We start from the raw sequence: 18,156 nt of genomic DNA, 5'->3' as shown, positions 1-18,156 counted from the left end.
TGAATTCTTACTGGACTAGAGACATCTGCTCCGTTTCAGTGATTGGCTCAGGGGTGGTAGAAACCTAGCTTAAGCTAATCAGGTCAGACTTATTTATTTTTTTATTGTTTGAAACAAATTTATTCTCAAAATAATACACAAAAGCATAGGTTGAGGCTGCCCTTGGGAGGCCTCCCTCCCTTCCTCTGCCACCACCTCCCCTCCTCTTTGAATGCCAGGGAGAACACAGTTGAAGGAAATGTGCAATCACAAAGAATGATCAACTCTAAAGACAAAAGATTTGGTCCAAAACAACTCAACATAATTAATGCAATTACCGTGAAGAGCTTCACTATTAAGATATTGTAGACCCGTGGCTCTTCAAAGCACCAGGGGGCCCTGCTTGAGGGAGATGAGGACAGAATGCCCATGGGAGATGTCTTTGGCCTGCTTGCTGGACTTCGGGTTAGAGTCACACAGCTGGGCCGCCCGTTCCCACTCAGTGCCTGGGGACAACTCCTCAATGTCATGTACAAAGGCTTCTTCCGCTGCCCTGTTGTTGGCTTTTGTCTTCTGGAGCTGCCAGCCTGCCTCGCATACCACTTGTCCAGATCCTTGATGGCTTTTTCTTTCTACTCTGCTTCCTGCTTCTAAGAATTGGCATCAAGGGCTTCCAAGCATTCAGTTTGCTATTCTCTCCTTTACGGGATACTTTCAGGTTCTGTCTGAGTGCAACAGATCCACTTGTGAAACAGCTGCGTAACTGTCTGTCAGCCCAGTAGTCTCCTGGTAGTATTTGCCATTCATCACTCCGTCATCAGCATCTGGACTGCCACCCTCCAGGATGGTGAAGGTCTTGTCGTTCTCGATGCCCAAAATCTCACTCTCCTGCTATGCCAAGAAGGCCATGGCAGGGTCCTCTTCACCAGCCCCTCGGTTCTCCAGGGTAGGACCACCAGAGGGGACACTGAACGGATCTTACTTAGCCATGCAGGAGGTTCAACGGCATCGACTTTTCAGAGACACACCAACCGGCCAGCACCAACTTTCAGTTCAGTTCAGTTCAGTTGCTCAGTCGTGCCTGACTCTGTGACCCCATGGAGTGTAGCATGCCAGGCCTCTCTGTCCATCACCAACTCCTGGAACTTACTCAAACTCATGTCCATTGAGTCAGTGATGCCATCCAGCCATCTCATTCTCTGTCGTCCCCTTCTCCTCCTGCCCTCAATCTTTCCCAGCATCCGGGTCTTTTCCAATGAGCCAGTTCTTCCCAACAGGTGGCCAAAATATTGGCACTTCAGCTTCAGCATCAGTCCTTCCAATGAATATGCACGACTGATTTCCTTTAGGATTGACTGGTTGGATCTCCTTGCAGTCCAAGGGGCTTGCAAGAGTCTTCTTCAACATCATAGTTCAAAAGCATCAATTCTTTGGCACTCAGCCTTCTTCATAGTCCAACTCTCACATCCACACATGACTATGGAAAAACCATAGCTCTGACTAGACAGACTTTTGTTGGCAAAGTGATGTCTCTGCTTTTTAATAGACACACCAACTGACTGGCAGACTCCCGAGTCCGGCAGTGGCTGCTGTGCTTGTGCCTGGTCTCAGAGACAAGCTGGAGGAGGGAGCAGGACTGACTTTTGCCTTGGCAATGCTGGTTGTTTCAGGCCTAATCAAGTTAGTATAATCAGAGTGAAGCTTGGTATTTTGGCTTAATAACGAGGAGAAGTAAATATCCCTCTTTTCTTGTGGACAGTTTTGGATGTGCATGTAAAGTCTGGAACTCTCTAGCTATTTTGCATTGTACCCTCTTTTTAAAAATGTTATCGATTAAAGGAGGGACACAAATGAAACGATGTCACCTTTGAAACATGCTCGAAGTCTCTCTCTCAATGGAGATCAGATCCTTTGAAGAGACTTTGAACAGATGACATAATTTCTCTGTAATTGTAGTTACATATTACAGTCTATTCAAAATCTAACATAGTGTCTGATTCAAAATTATCTCCCATTTTCAACTTATGCCAGGCCTGTGGCTTGAGGACCTCAAGATGAGGACGGGGGGATAGTTTGTTTTTTTTTGATTTGTCTTCTGTCGCTATGTGGGATTGAGGAAGTGCAAGCAGTCTGTCTCTGGGACATCCCACTCTCTTCCTATCTTTGGATCTAATCTTCCTGGGACTGGGACAGGGGCAGAAATGTTTGGAGAAGGAAGGAGAGTTCATGTTTTACAATTTCCCACCTGACCATGATGAGGCAGGTCTCCCGGGTACCATTATTTGGTCTGTTTTATCCTGTTGGCTACTGGGGTCTTCTGCTGACATGCTGGGGCTGCTGGGTATGGTGGGGATGATTTTCTTGGCAGAGTTTAGTGTTGCTTAGGTCCTTTTATCTCTGAAGAATTAAATAATTAAAAGCAAATAATTATGGTATAGGCACTATGGAAAGCACTAAGGAAGTTCTTCAGAAACTCAAAAACAGGACTACCATTTGATCAAGGCATCCTGCCCTTGGATACAATAGAAACACCATCTAGAAGGTATCTTGGTACCACCATGTTCATTGCAGCAGTATTCACAATAGCCAAGATATGGAAACAACCTAAGTGTCCACCAACAGATGAATGGATAAAGGAAATACAACACACACAGGAATATTACTCAGGCATAAAAGGAAGGAAACAGCACCATTTGCGACAAGGATGGACCTTGAGAGCATTGCTAAGTACAGTAAGTCAGACAGAGAAAGACAGAGTATGTATGATCTCACTTACAAGCAGAAGCTTTAAAAAATGAATTCAGAGAAACAGAAAACAGATTGGTAATGGCAAGGGCAGAGGGTGAAAGGTGTGGTAAAGGAATGAAGGGAGCCAAAAAGTACAAACTTCAATCTATGAGATAAATAAGTTCTGGGGATATAATATATGCCATGGTGACTACAGTTAACAGTACTCTATTGTAGATTTGAAAATGGCTAAGAGAGTAGATCTTTAAAGTTCTCATCACAAGAAAAAAAACTATGTGAGATAATGAATGTTAGCTAACCTTATTGTGGTAATCATTTCAAAATATGTACATTTATCAAAGGATTACATTGTATACTTTAAACTTACACAGTATTAAATATCAATTATGTCTCCATAAAACTGGGGAGAAAGCAAATAATTAATGCATAAGATGAGAATTTAGAAGAATATTCATATAGCCATGAGTTGGATAAAGACTTCCCAAGCATGACAGCAAAATCAGAAGTCATGAAGGAAAAGATTAATAGATCTAGTGGCATAAAAGTTTAAGATTGTAATTTATTAAACAACATCACAAGCAAAATTAAAATGAAAGTGCACAGATGGAGGGGGGCAGGGGTCTGCACCATACATAACAGACAGAGAGCTAATGTCCTCAGTGTTCAAAATCCCCTTACCAATCTATAAGAAATCAATGAATAGTCAAGTTTGACTTGAAAAGGAAGCAAGTCACAAAACTGAAAACCCAACAATGAATAAGTGAACTATATATTCAGCCTCACTAGTCATCAAAGAAAAACAACACTCCACCATTAAATACTGAGGTAGAAATTTTGCATCAAGTATTTTTCCTCAAATGGCTAGCTGGCTGCTCTAACGCTATTGATTAATGTATGTATTGCCTCACTTAGGTGGAAGGGCTCCTTTGTCAAAGTGTTTTAGTATGATTTATTTATTTGTTCTTGGCTGTGCTGGGTCTTTGCTGCTGTGTGGGCTTTGATGGTGCACGGGCTTCTCGTGGTGCTCCTCTTGCTGCAGAGCATGAGCTCCGGAGCACATGGGATTCATTTTTATGGTGCTTGGGCTGAGCAGTTGTGGTTCTCAGGCTCCAGAGCACAGTGTCAATAGTTGTGGTGGCTTTTGCCACATGGCACATGGGATCTTCTTGGATAAGGGATCGAGCCCATGTCTCCTGCATTGTCATGAGGATTCTTTACCACTGAGCCACCACTGTATAAACCCCATTATACAGTGTTTTAGTTGATATCTTCACAGAAGGGCTACCCTTTGCCAGAAATAGGAAAGAGACGTGGGTTCTAGGAGGAGGGATTTGCCTTTACAAATACATAGCCTGGAGTGTGTAAAAGAGGCTGATCTGTTCTGGAAAGAGCTGCAGGTTTCATGAAGCTGCAATGAAGACTACGTGATGGGAGCTGGAAGAGCAGGCAGGAGGTAAGCCTGAAAGTGTGGTATGGGGCCACCCACTGGATTCTTGAAGGCCATGCTCTGGTTTCTTGGCTTTATCTCTAGGAAGGGGAAGGTCATGAGAGGTCTTTGGACAATGAGGTTGCTGTTCCCAGCAACAAGAGTGGGAGGACTTCTGAAGAATTGCCATCTAAGAGCCCATTTGCAACACCAATCAAAGCATTCCTTTTCTAAGCAAATCAAACGTATCTTCCTCCTTCCTCCTCCAGTAGCTCCAGCCCTTGTGGAGAAGAGCCTCGATCAGTAAGGCTGGAGAGGGATGGATGCATACAGCAGGCAGGAGAAAGGGTACCTAAGTTATTATTCTCTCTGTAAGTAGTTAGTCTGCCCGAGAAGAGGGAAAAATTATGATCCATGCACTGGACTAGACATTTAAACCACTGGGCTATGGTTTTTCCAGTGGTCATGTATGGATGTAAGAGTTGGGCTGTGAAGAAGGCTGAGCACCGAAGAATTGATGCTTTTGAACTGTGGTGTTGGAGAAGACTCTTGAGAGTCCCTTGGATTGCAAGGAGATCCAACCAGTCCATTCTGAAGGAGATCAGCCCTGGGATTTCTTTGGAAGGAATGATGCTAAAGCTGAAACTCCAGTACTTTGGCCACCTCATGCAAAGAGTTGACTCATTGGAAAAGACTCTGATGCTGGGAGGGATTAGGGGCAGGAGGAGAAGGGGATGACAGAGGATGAGATGCCTGGATGGCATCACTGACTCGATGGATGTGAGTCTGAGTGAACTCTGGGAGTTGGTGATGGACAGGGAGGCCTGGTGTGCTGCAATTCATGGGGTTGCAAAGAGTTGGACACGACTGAGTGACTGAACTGAACTGAACTGGATCAGGTTGTTTGGGCAATTGGATTGATTGAAGGAATTTTATTATCTAAGAATGACCAGAAAAAATCTTGGAGTCCATCCTGAATTTCTTCCAGGGGAAGGAAGAGAACTTACCTTAAAAGATACATTTAAAGGGATGCCAGCAATCAAACTAAATTTGCATGCTACTGTTATCCTCTGAATCAAGGAGAGGGTGGGATGTATGGAGAGAGTAACATGGAAACTTACATTACCATATGTAAAATAGGTAGCCAGTGGAAATTTGCTATATGACTCAGGGAACCCAAACAGGGACTCCGTAACAACCTAGAGGGGCAGGATGGGGATGGAGGGAGGTTCAAGAGGGAGGGGACATATGTACACCTATGGCTGATTCAAGCTGATGTTTGGCAGAGACCAACATAAGTCTGTAAAGCATTTATCCTTCAATTAAAAAATAAATAACTTTTTAAAAATAAAAAAGGGACACCACCAATAGAACTAAATTGGCATGCTGCTATTATCCTCTGAATCAAGCTTGTTTCATAAATTGGTAGTTATTATTAACAGCAAGCATGTGCCTGCTCTGGCCAAGTGATTCACATTTGTGATCTCATCTAATCCTCAGCATACTCTGTGAAATGTGCATTTGTAGCCTCATTTTGCAGATAAGCATTCAGAGGTTCAGAGAAGTTAAGTACCATGTCCAGCTAGCATTTTCCAGATATAGAATTTAAATTCAGATCATATTGACTGTACTTTTGACATTGTCCTTTCATTAAATTAGCCCTATCTCATTGCATGGCTTGATGGGGATGCACTCCTTGTAACGGGACAAAGAATGATGAAGCCACAAGTGCTCTCAGAGTTTCATCTTCTGCTGCCGCTAGAGAGTGGTGGTACCCCGCCTTCTTTCATCTTTGCCTCATGATTTAACTTCTATCATTCAAGGTCAGAGTCGGGACAGGAACACAGAATATGGATGGGGAGGGAGACAGAATAGAGTGGAAGAGGGCAGAAGGTGGCGCTTTTTGGAGAAACTGGGAGCTGGAAGCTAAGGAGCAGGCTGCAGAATGTGGGAATAGAGAGGGACCTTTGAAAGGTGCTGATGCACTGCGCTGGAGGAACAGGTTTAAGGACTTGGGTTATACTGAAAATGGTTTTTGGTTGTTGGACTGTGTCTGTGAGACTGAAACCCTGCTTAGAGACAGGACACATGGGTCACAGCTTCATAAACATTTCATCAGCAAGAAATAAGACCATGTGGGCAAATAATCATGTCACTTTGCAGCTGAACAGAAATAGATAGTGGAGTAATAACTTAGATGCTTTCTTTTATTCCTCATGCAAACATGTGAGATAAATGACTTTCTACTCATTTTGTTAAATAATTAATGAAGTGTTAGTTGTTCAGTCATGAGTGATTAAGGGGTGGGGAAAAAACCAGTGGTGGCTTTTCTGCAATGTCATAGGGAGAATTTTTCATACACAATAATTGGGCTTCCCTGGCGGTTCAGACAATAAAGAATTTGCCTGCAATGCAGGAGACTCAGGTTTGATCCCTGGGTTGGGAAGATCCCCAGAAGAAGGAAATGCCTATCCACTCCAGTATTCTTGCCTGGGAAATCCCATGAACGGAGGAGCCTGGCGGACTACTGTCCATGGAGTTGCAAAGAGTAGGACACAACTGAGTGACTTTCACTTTCAATGTTAATAATAACCGCTGCTGTCGACTGAGCCCTTTGAGTGCACTTGGTACACTGCATCCTTCTTGGTGCAGTGTGTGTATTATCTCATTCAACACACCCCGAAACTTGCTAAACTAGACGTTGCTCATCTTCCTTCTGTGCAGATGAGAACACTGAGATTCCAAGATACACTCATTAACTGCATGAGTTTCCTGGGGCTGCTGCAACCAAGGACCACAGATCGGTGGCTTAACAACAGAAATGTATTGTCTCATGGTTCTGGAGGCTAGAAGTTTGAAATCAGGGCTGTTTCTTTCTGAGAGCTGTGACAGAGAATCTTCTCTATCCTTCTCGCCTAGCTTCTGGTCACCTCTGGATTCCCTTGGTTACAGATGTCTTTCACTCTGTCTTCACGTGATCTTCCTTGTGTACATATCTGTGTGCAAATTCCCCCTTTTTCTGATGCCAGTCATATTGGAGTAGCACCCTTTCTCAAATCCTAACTTGATCTGAACTTGATTGTCTGCAAAAGATACAATTTCTAAATAAGCTCATACGCTTAGGTGCTGGGGTTAGGACTTTATCTTTTTTGGAGGAAAGAGGGGACACTATAATAGTAAATAACCTGCTTGTGGCACCAGAACAACATATTATAGTGAAAATGAACAGCACTGGGTTCATTTTGTTCAAATGTGGGAACATTTGTGTGTTCCCACAACATATCAGCTGTGTGACCTTTTGTCCATGAATTCATCTATGTATTTCTGCCTCAGTTTTCCCATCTGTTAAATGGGAATAATAAGATTTATTTATAGGATTGTTGCCAGAATCAAGTAAGACCAAGAGTGTAAAGCACAAAGCTAGTGTCTAATACTTCTATTATTCTAAGCTCTGTATTTCCATTTGAAAATCTCTAGGCTGTAGTGTGCCTCAGCCTCCTTCCTTCAAGGAGGAGTCAAGGAAGACGAGAAGGATCAGCCAACCAACTCTGGAAAAAACCACTCCATGTAAATTTAACCTCAGCCACTGATTCTCTTGCAAAGAGGATTTTCCAAAGGGCTGAAATTGCAAAACTAATCTCCATATTTAACTTATGAAATGAGAACTTAGGAGCACTGAGAGGGTGACTTAACAAAAACTATGAAGTGTATGAGAGGTAATTTTATGCAGGCAGGAAGCCAAACCTTTTCCACTTTTGTTGGGATAAGATAGAGCAAAATGGGCTCATATTTCTGCAGGGGAAATTTAAATAATACAGGCCTTGCTTATAGGGTGATAGCAGGCTTGGCCTTGGGCGACCCTAGGAGTGAAATGAAATTGGTTATTCATGTCATTTCACCTTTCCCTTCAGCTATTGTCAAAACTCCACTTTTCTCAAGCTTCCCGCTAGCATTGCCAACTTTGAGCAGAGTGAAATAGACCATCCCTTCCAATTAGCATTCATTCAGCCATGTGTTCACAAATATGTACTGAATACCCACTGTGTTAGGGTAGGCTAGCTGCTCCACCAAACAGGTCCAAAATCTCAGTGGCCTCATCCAATACAAATTTACTTCCTTTGCAACAAATGTCCAACATGAATTGTCCCCTGATGAAACTGTTCCTCAAGGCAGTTCTCCAATGGCAAATTCAAGGACCCCAAATCCTTCCATCTTTTAGGCCCTCAGGATATCTCATGAAGACAGAAGAAGAGAAAGCAGGAAGGATTGTGCTTGAGAGGGTCTAGTAGACCAGGCCTGGAGGTGGTGACATCCCTTTTGACCACATCCTATTGGTCAGAACTCAATCACATGACCTCACCTAACTGGTAAGGAGGCTGGGAAATGTAGGTTTCCTAAGAAAAAAAGAAAAAGGTAAAATGCTAGCCAGTTTCTGCGGCAAATGCATTTTGGGAAATAGTTGCTGTCTCAGGTCTATTTCTTATTGTACTTTGTACACTTATTTAACAAATGTTCATTTATAGACATGCTGAGCCCAGTCATGAGGTGGGGACTGATTCATATCAGCTGAGCCCTGTTACTAACTTATCGCATTACACTGCATTTGCTTTTCCACACTTCTGCAGAGGTCACCTTAGGTGTCATAAGTATTCCACTGTATTAGCAGTAGCCATTTCCCCTTATCCTTTCGATATGCATCTTGTAGCTGCCCAAGGGCTTTCTCTTGTTACTGGGGCTCAGGAAATAATACCCTCTAGGATTAGCCCTCAGCCAAAGCTTGATGGGAGTTGGGGTATAGTACCTTAGCTTGCCTGTCTTGGGGCAGGATCTGAGCTGTGTCTGTCTGGCCTCCTGGAGTTTCCCTGGCTTGATAAGTGCTAGCTGGCTCCACAATACACTCTAATTGTATGCTCTCCTAATCTAGTCTCCCTTTCTTGCTCCCCTACCAGTATTTCCCTTTACCTTCCAAGTTAATGACTTGTACCCAAATCCTTAACCCAGGGCCTGCATCTGGGGGAACCAAAACTAAGATGCCGTCTTTCTGCTCAGGGTGTTTGCTCCTTCAGTGGGGGGACTCTTATTTATCCTTGTTCGTCTAGAGCATAGAATAGCTGTTCATTTGTTCTTCTAAAAAGCACAGTGAGTAACTGGCCTGAGCCAGGTCTTGTGTTTGGTGATGGTGACGGAAGGAATCACCGAAAGAAAAAAGTTGTGCTGTTTCTGCAGGTGACAAGTTTAGGTTCTGGCATGTTGACCTTGAGGTGCTGGTGAGAACTAGTCTCAGAGCTCCTTGGTATGGATGCTTGATACACATCCACTGCCTCCTTTTAAAAAAAATTTCCTCCTGCATTTCTTGCAAGACTCTCAAACCTTGAAAATCTAGAAGTACAGATACCATAAAATCCCTGCAATCCTACTCTGCAGCATATATCTAGAGAAAACATAATTTGAATAGATGTGTGCACTCTACTGTGCATAGCAGCACTATTATAATAGCCAAGACATGAAAGTGGCCTAAGTGTCCAGTATGGAAGCAGATAAAGATATGGAATGGATAAAGATGTGGTACATATATACAATGGAATACTACTTAGCCATAAAAAGGAAGAGATAATGTCATTTACATTAACACAGATGCAACTAGAGATTATCATACTGAGTGAAGTCAGACAGAGAAAGAAAAATATCACATATATCACAGATAGGTGGAATCTAAAAAAAGGATACACATGAACTTATTTACAAAACAGAAATCGACTCACAAACATAGGAAACAAACTTATGGTTACCACAGGGGAGATGCAGAGAGGGATAAATTAAGAAAAAAATGTGAGAATTTCAAACCTGCATTCTTAATCTTGCTCCCTCACCTCCTTCAGTCTTAATTCAGAAAGCACCTTTTCAGCAAGGCCCGCACTGATGACCATTTTTAAAGTCATCACTCTCCCCTCAAAATTCCCTATTTCCCTTCCCCGAGAAGCACTTATCACCATTCAACTATAGATTTAGCTTCAGTTTACTCTATCTTTTGCCTCTAGAATTTAAGATCCACAAAGGCAGGGACCTCCACAAGGGCTGCTTCCTTCACCAGGATCTCCACAATGTCAATCACATGAACAGCTCTCATTCACTTGTTAAATGACTGAATGAATTTGCTGAACACTTCAAAGTAAACAGTTTTAGTGAACAATTAGAAAAATGAGGCTGGAGCCTGGAAGAGAGATGCCAGCTAAAGAGTGTGACGGTGCTATATATGTGGAAATGAAAATTGGAACACGGGCAGTGATAAGGGTCCCTGCAAAAGAAAGGGGGTAAATAAGTTCATTTGTATCTTTTTTTTTCTTAGATTTCACAAAGAAGGGATGCCATATGATATTTGTCTTTCTCTCTGTGACTCACCTCACTCAGTAGGACAATCTTTAAGTCCATCCATATTGCTGCAAATGGCATTATTTCATTCTTCTTTATGGCTGAGTAACAGACTCACAGACATAGAAAACAAACTTATGGTTATCAAAGGAGAAAGGTGGAAGGGGAGAGACAAATTAGGAATTTGGGGGTAACATGCACACATTCGGAGAAGGCAATGGCACCCCACTCCAGTACTCTTGCCTGGAAAATCCCATGGACAGAGGAGCCTGGTAGGCTGCAGTCCATGGGGTCGCTAGGAGTCGGACACGACTGAGCGACTTCACTTTCACTTTTCACTTTCATGCATTGGAGAAGGAAATGGCAACCCACTCCAGTGTTCTTGCCTAGAGAATCCCAGGGACGGGGGAGCCTGTTGGGCTGCCGTCTATGGGGTCACACAGAGTCAGACACGATTGAGGCGACTTAGCATAGCATAGCATAGCATACACACATTGCTATATATAAAATAGATAACCAACCAGGACCTAATGTATAGCACAGGGAACTATAGTCAGTATTTTGTAATAACCTATACAGGAAAAGAATCTGATAAAGTACCTGATAAATAACATTCATATATATATATATATATATATATATATATATATATATATATATACACACACATTCTTATACATACATACACACACAAATATATATATAACTAAATCACTTTGCTGTACACCTGAAAATAACACAACATTGTAAGTCAACTTTACTTCAGTAAAAAATACATTGAAAAAAAGAAGACAGAGGGTAGAAAAAAGAAAGGGAGTACCAAGGATGGATCTCAGGAAGTTCCTGTGGTGGGTTGGATGGAGGGGGAGAGAAGAGCAAAGGGAGGAGCTAGTCAAGAACTGAATGGTTACGGAGATGGGGATGGCCAGGATCTAGGCAGAATCTGCAAGTTGAAGAGAAATATACACATGCTCAAGATTTCCATCAGTTTTATTTTTTTAATTCCCTCTTATTAGAGAACAACCTTTGTTCATGCCATTCTTTTTAAATTAGATATTCTACTGAAACATTTTATCTTTGTTCTTTTTAATGACGAGATCTCTAGAAGTATTTATTTGATACACAATTTGTTTAAAAAGTTAAACTCCTTAAAAATTATCTCTCATCTAGAAACATAACAAAACTAGTATTTAAGCTGAAATGCATTTCTCTTTTTCTACAGTAGGAATGTGTATCCAACGTATGCTTGCCTGACTATCTGCTTGTGAATTTCCACTCAGCCATTATGCAATCTTTTTTATTTTTTCTTTTCTAAAAATGAGCCCATGTTTCTGAAAAAAGCTGCAATAGTCATCTTTAGCAATTATAAAAATTTCCTGGGATTAAGACATTCATTTCTACATCTGGCAAGGAGAAAACAGCAGGAAGTCACATGTGCTTCGATGGCGGGGACACACAGTCTTTTGGTATAACCATAGATTTTGGACTTTTGTTTTTGTCTCAGTAGCATGTAATCTGTATGGGCAACCTTGAGTATTTGGCTGGCTAGATGGGGTGCTAAGGAATGGAGCTTCCAGAACAGTGGCTGTTAAACAAAGGCATGGTTCTTTGACTTCAGAATATATTACATAATATTTCAGAACATGTTTTTCAAGTAATCTTAGAATTTGAGAACAGGGAAAACTTCTTAATGTTCTCCAGCCCCTTCATTTGGATTAATTGATTTATTTTTAGACTTCGTTTAGCGAGATAGTTAAAAGCTTTCACTGTAGTTGAAGACAGACGTGGGCACTAATCTTTGCTCCACAAGAGACTAATTGCAACTCCTTAGGCAAGCCATTCAAGCTCTGAGTTTTCTGATCTATAAAATGGGAATATTGAAAACACTGAGGATTAAGTAGGTAGCAGAGTGCCCAGGACACAGTGCGTATGTGGAGAAGCTCAACTATTATTGTTAGAAATAATCTGTTTTTGGAGTTGTCAGCACTTGTTTTTAAATGTAGGGAAAGTCATTTTGTTCTGGTGACAAGGACATTTAAGCAATCACTTTTATTTCTGGCAGTAGACAAAGATCAAGCTACTGACCCAGAAGTGGCAAAAGTCTCTTGAACGAGGACTGTTTATTGATAAACAGTGTAAATTCACACTCTTTCTCTCAACTATGCTGTGTTTATGCCAGAAATGTAGATACTGTGGGATTCCCCTATACAAACAACTATTCCAGAATAGATCATAAAAAGAAGAATTACCTGTGTTAGTCTTGCCCTAGAATTCTTCTTCAGGCATGATTTGTTTTGATTCAAGGGGATACAAACCCTTGATACATCCCATAAAAGCAGCAGGCATATACTTCCTACCTACCCAGAAACATTTTTTTTTTTAAATTTATTACCAGGAGTCCAGGAAAACTACAACATTCCATAAAATCTTCCTCAGTAGTTGCCTGTTTGTGTGTCAGGGCCTGGGGGATGGTCCTTCTACTTTTTAGCTGACAGTTTTGCTCAGCTTTGCAATGAAAATCTCCTGGGAGATTTAGCACTTTGGGCTGTGAATTAGAACTTAGCAAGTTCAAGTCTGGTTTTGACATCAAGGTCCCATCCATTATTAAGGAGTATATTGTCTAGAAGTACGCTCTCCAAAATTTTTCCTTGGACACACCAATTTGTAGAAAACACTTTGAGCATGCATCTGCAATAATAATTTCTATTTATGATTTCTAAATTATATTTTGTACTTCTGCATTAACATATTATAAAATATGCATAAGAAATACAAAGCATTTTAAAGCCCACCAGTCAAAATAAGCATTTTGTAAAAATAATTTTAAACTTTTCTTCTCACATCTGATTTATGTTACACATGGCTAAGGATGATGGATTTCCCCCAGCTCTGTAAGAGGAGACAGGACTGGAAACAAAACATTGCATACACTGTAATAGGTGTCTGGAAGGAAGGCAGATATAAGCAGGTGATGATCATTAAGTTAGGTTGTGAAGGATGAATGGTTTTCCAGATGAGCAATAAGGGAAAAAGAAATTCTAGACAGAAATAACAGAAATAAAAGTGTGCAGGATTGCAGAAGCATGCCAGGGTGAAGGCAGCTGAGGGAGACAGTGGCTCAGTTATATCTGAATGACAGTGCTTAAAGGAGAGAGAATGAAGAATAGAGGTCTGGAAAGGAACACAAAACCATCTTAAATGGGACCTTGAATGCCATTCCAAGGAGTAATTTTACCTTGTGGAAGAGATAAGATCAAAGGCTGCTCTGGGGGTGAGGTGGAAGGTAAGTTGGAGGAGGAGAAACTAACGGGGTATTATTAGTAGAGGCCTTACAAATGTGAAAAGAAGAGAAGCAAAAAACAAAGGAGAAAAGGAAAGATATACCATTTGAATGCAGAGTTCCAAAAAAATAGCAAGGAGAGATAAGAAAGCCTTCCTCAGTGATTAGTGAAAAGAAATAGAGGAAAACAATAGAATGGAAAAGACTGGAGATCTCTTCAAGAAAATTAAGATACCAAGGGAACATTTCATGCAAAGATGGGCTTGATAAAGGACAGAAACGGTATGGACCTAACAGAAGCAGAAGATATTAAGAAGAGGTGACAAGAATACACAGAAGAACTGTACAAAAAAGATCGTCATGATCCAGATAACCACGATGGTGTGATCACTCACCTGGAGCCAGACATCCTGGAATGTGAAGTCAAGTGGGCCTTAAGAAGCATCACTACGAACAAAGCTAATGGAGGTGATGGAATTCCAGTTGAGTGATTTCAAATCCTAAAAGATAATGCTGTGAAAGTGCGGGACTCAATATGCCAGCAAATTTGGAAAACTCAGCAGTGGCCACAGGACTGGAAAAGGTCAGTTTTCATTCCAATCCCAAAGAAAGGCAATGCCAAAGAATGCTCAAACTACTGCACAATTGCACTTATCTCACACGCTAGTAAGGTAATGCTCAAAATTCTCCAAGCCAGGCTTCAGAAATATGTGAACTGTGAATTTCCAGATGTTCAAGCTGGTTTTAGAAAAGGCAGAGGAACCAGAGATCAAATTGACAACATCCATTGGATTATTGAAAAAGAGAGTTCCAGAAAAACATCTATTTCTGCTTTATTGACTATGCCAAAGCCTTTGACTGTGTGGATCACAATCAACTGTGGAAAATTCTGAAAGAGATGGGCATACCAGACCACCTGACCTGCCTCTTGAGAAATCTGTATGCAGGTAAGGAAGCAACAGTTAGAACTGGATATGGAACAATAGACTGGTTCGAAATCGGAAAAGGAGTACGTCAAGGCTGTATATTGTCGCCCTGCTTATTTAACTTATATGCAGAGTACATCATGAGAAATGCTGGACTGGATGAAGCACAAACTGGAATCAAGATTGCTGGGAGAAATATCAATAACCTCAGATATGCAGATGACACCACTGTAATGGCAGAAAGCAAAGAACTAAAGAACCTCTTGATGAAAGTGAAAGAGGAGAGTGAAAAAGCCGGTTTAAAGCTTAATATTCAGAAAACTAAAATCATGGCATCCAGCCCCATCACTTCATGGCAAATAGATGGGGAAACAGTGGAAACAGTGGCAGATTTTATTTTTTGGGGCTCCAAAATCACTGCAGATGGTGATTGCAGCCATGAAATTAAAAGATGCTTACTCCTTGGAAGGAAAGTTATGACCAACCCAGACAGCATATTAAAAAGCAAAGACAAAATAAATGACCCAATGAAAAAATGGGCCGAAGAACTACATAGACATTTCTCCAAAGAAGACGTACAGATGGCTAACAAACACATGAAAAGATGCTCAACATCAGAGAAATGCAAATCAAACCCACAATGAGGTACGATTTCATGCCAGTCAGAATGTCTGCGATCCAAAAGTCTACAAGCAATAAATGCTGGAGAGGATGTGGAGAAAAGGGAACCCTCTTACACTGTTGGTGGGAATGCAAACTAGTATAGCCACTATGGAGAACAGTGTGGAGATTCCTTAAAAAACTGAAAATAGAACTGCCATACGACCCAGCAATCCCACTGCTGGGCATACATACCGAGGAAACCAGAATTGAAAGAGACACGTGTACCCAAATGTTCATCTCAGCACAGTTTACAATAGCCAGGACATGGAAGCAACCTAGATGTCCATCAGCAGATGAACAGATAAGAAAGCTGTGGTACATATACACAATGGAATATTACTCAGCCATTAAAAAGAATACATTTGAATCAGTTCTAATGAGGTGGATGAAATTGGAGCCTATTATACAGAGTGAAATAAGCCAGAAAGAAAAACACCAATGCAGTATACTAATGCATATATATGGAATTTAGAAAGATGGTAATGACAACCCTGTATGCGAGACAGCAAAAGAGACACGGATGTATAGAACAGTCTTTTGGACTATGTGGGAGAGGGAGGGGGAGGATAATTTGGGAGAATGGCATTAAAACATGTACAATTTCATATAAGAAATGAATTGCCAGTCCAGGTTCTATGCAGGATACAGGAAGCTTGGGGCTGGTGCACTGGGATGACCCAGAGGGATGGTATGGGGAGGGAGGTGGGAGGGGGGTTCAGGATGGGGAACACGTGTACACCTGTGGCAGATTCATGTTGATGTATGGCAAAACCAATACAATATTGTAAAGTAAAAAAATAATAATAATAAAAAATTTAAAAAAAAAGTAAAAAGCAAAGACATCACTGCCAACAAAGTTCCATCTAGTCAAGGTTATGGTTTTTCCAGTAGTCATGTATGGAAGTGAAAGTTGGACTATAAAGAAAGCTGAGTGCTGAAGAATTGATGCCTTTGAACTGTGGTGTCAGAGAAGACCTTTGAGAGTCCCCTGGACTGCAACAAGTCCATCCTAAAGGAAATCAGTCCTGAGTGTTCACTGGAAGGACTGATGTTGAAGCTGAAACTCCAATACTTTGGCCACCTGATGCGAAGAACTGACTCATTGGAAAAGACCCTCATGCTGGGAAAGATCCAGCCGGATCGAAGGCCGGAGGATAAGGGGACGACAGAGGATGAGATGGTTGGATGGCATCACCAACTCAGTGAACATGAGTTTGGGTAGAATCCGGGAGTTGGTGATGGACAGGGAGGCCTGGAGTGCTGCAGTCCATGGGGTCGCAAAGAGTCGGACACGACTGAGCGACTGAACTGAACTAAGATAAATCAGGGAAGAGATGATAGGTGTAGAAACCAAGGAGAATAGCAGTAGTGACAGAGAGGAGATGGTTTGGGAAGTTTAAAATGGAGAAGTTAAGATTCTACAAGTTTGGAGTGGGGACAGAGCTTAGGATGATAGATAAGTGTCTGGATATATTACAGAACCATTTTTTAAGGCCCTCCTAGGAATGGATCTCAGAGAAAGCAATGGCACCCCACTCCAGTACTCTTGCCTGGAAAATCCCATGGATGGAGGAGCCTGGAAGGCTGCAGTCCATAGGGTCGCTGAGGGTCGGACACGACTGAGAAACTTCACTTTCACTTTTCACTTTCTTGCACTGGAGAAGGAAATGGCAGCCCACTCCAGTGTTCTTGCCTGGAGAATCCCAGGGACAGGGGAGCCTGGTGGGCTGCCGTCTATGGCGTCGCACGGAGTTGGACACGACTGGAGCGACTTAGCAGTAGCAGTAGCAGGAATAGATCTTTGGTTCTGTGGAGAATTCCCTTGGATAACAAAGTCAATATCCTGTTTACAAACTTTTGTTAGCTTCTCACTTATAATTTATTACTTTCATGACATTCATGACTTCTTACATTCTTCACCTCTCTCTGTATTCACATCTTTTGCCAAGTGACTGCTCAGTTCCTCCTAATAAAGAGGCTATTTTCTTACGTCTTGAATCTGAGCTGTAGCACCTGCCTTGCCTTGCCCAGTAGCTTGAGATGGGAGTGACAGTGCAGCCTGGGATGCTGCCGCCTGCTTACTTGTGCTCCTGCCATCATCGTAAAGAGGATTTGCCTAGGTGGTCCTTGGGTTAGGAGGCTTCCCCAGGTAAAGTGCTCCAGCCAAGCCATTCTGGAAAGGAGCCTCTAGCTGACCTGCAAGCAAAGGAGAGAGCATAGTGAAGACTAGCTGAGCACAGATAAGATCAAAGGAACACAGCCACAATAACTGAACACGGCTTAGATCAGTTACTCCTACCTGACCTGTAACATGTGACTTATAATTGATCATTGTGTTAAGTTAGTGAGATGTGGGGTAATTTGTTATGCAGCAATGCTGCTGTTTTTCAGTCACTCAGTCGTGTCTCACTCTTTGCGACCCCATGGACTGCACCACACTAGGCTTCCCTGTCCTTCACCCATCTCCTGGAGCTTGCTCAAACTCATGTCCATCGAGTTGGTGATGCCACTCAACCATCGCTTCCTTTGTTGTCCCTTCTCCTCCTGCCTTCAATCTTTCCCAGCATCAGGGCCTTTTCTAATGAGCCGGCTTTTCACATCAGGTGGCCAAAGTATTGGAGCTTATACAGCAATAGCTCGCTGATATTTCATTGTTCCTCAGATAAAGCTTTTAACTCCTCAATATGACCTAAAATATCCTAATGGATATACCTCCTTTTGAACTTTATCTCTTACATGTTCTCCTTAGGTTCTTAACTGCCAGC

The 18,156-nt window shown here is 41.9% G+C and overlaps 1 pseudogene; it reads right to left on the bottom strand.

Moving 5' to 3' along the window:
• Positions 1-360: 360 nt before the first annotated feature.
• LOC113889312 lies at positions 361-969 on the bottom strand (annotated as a pseudogene).
• Between the last annotated feature and the right edge of the window lie 17,187 nt (positions 970-18,156).

Source organism: Bos indicus x Bos taurus, unplaced genomic scaffold (genome assembly GCF_003369695.1).
Source record: "Bos indicus x Bos taurus breed Angus x Brahman F1 hybrid unplaced genomic scaffold, Bos_hybrid_MaternalHap_v2.0 tig00011746_arrow_arrow_obj, whole genome shotgun sequence".
Taxonomy (NCBI): domain Eukaryota; kingdom Metazoa; phylum Chordata; class Mammalia; order Artiodactyla; family Bovidae; genus Bos; species Bos indicus x Bos taurus.
This window is presented reverse-complemented; position numbering and strand designations above follow the sequence as displayed.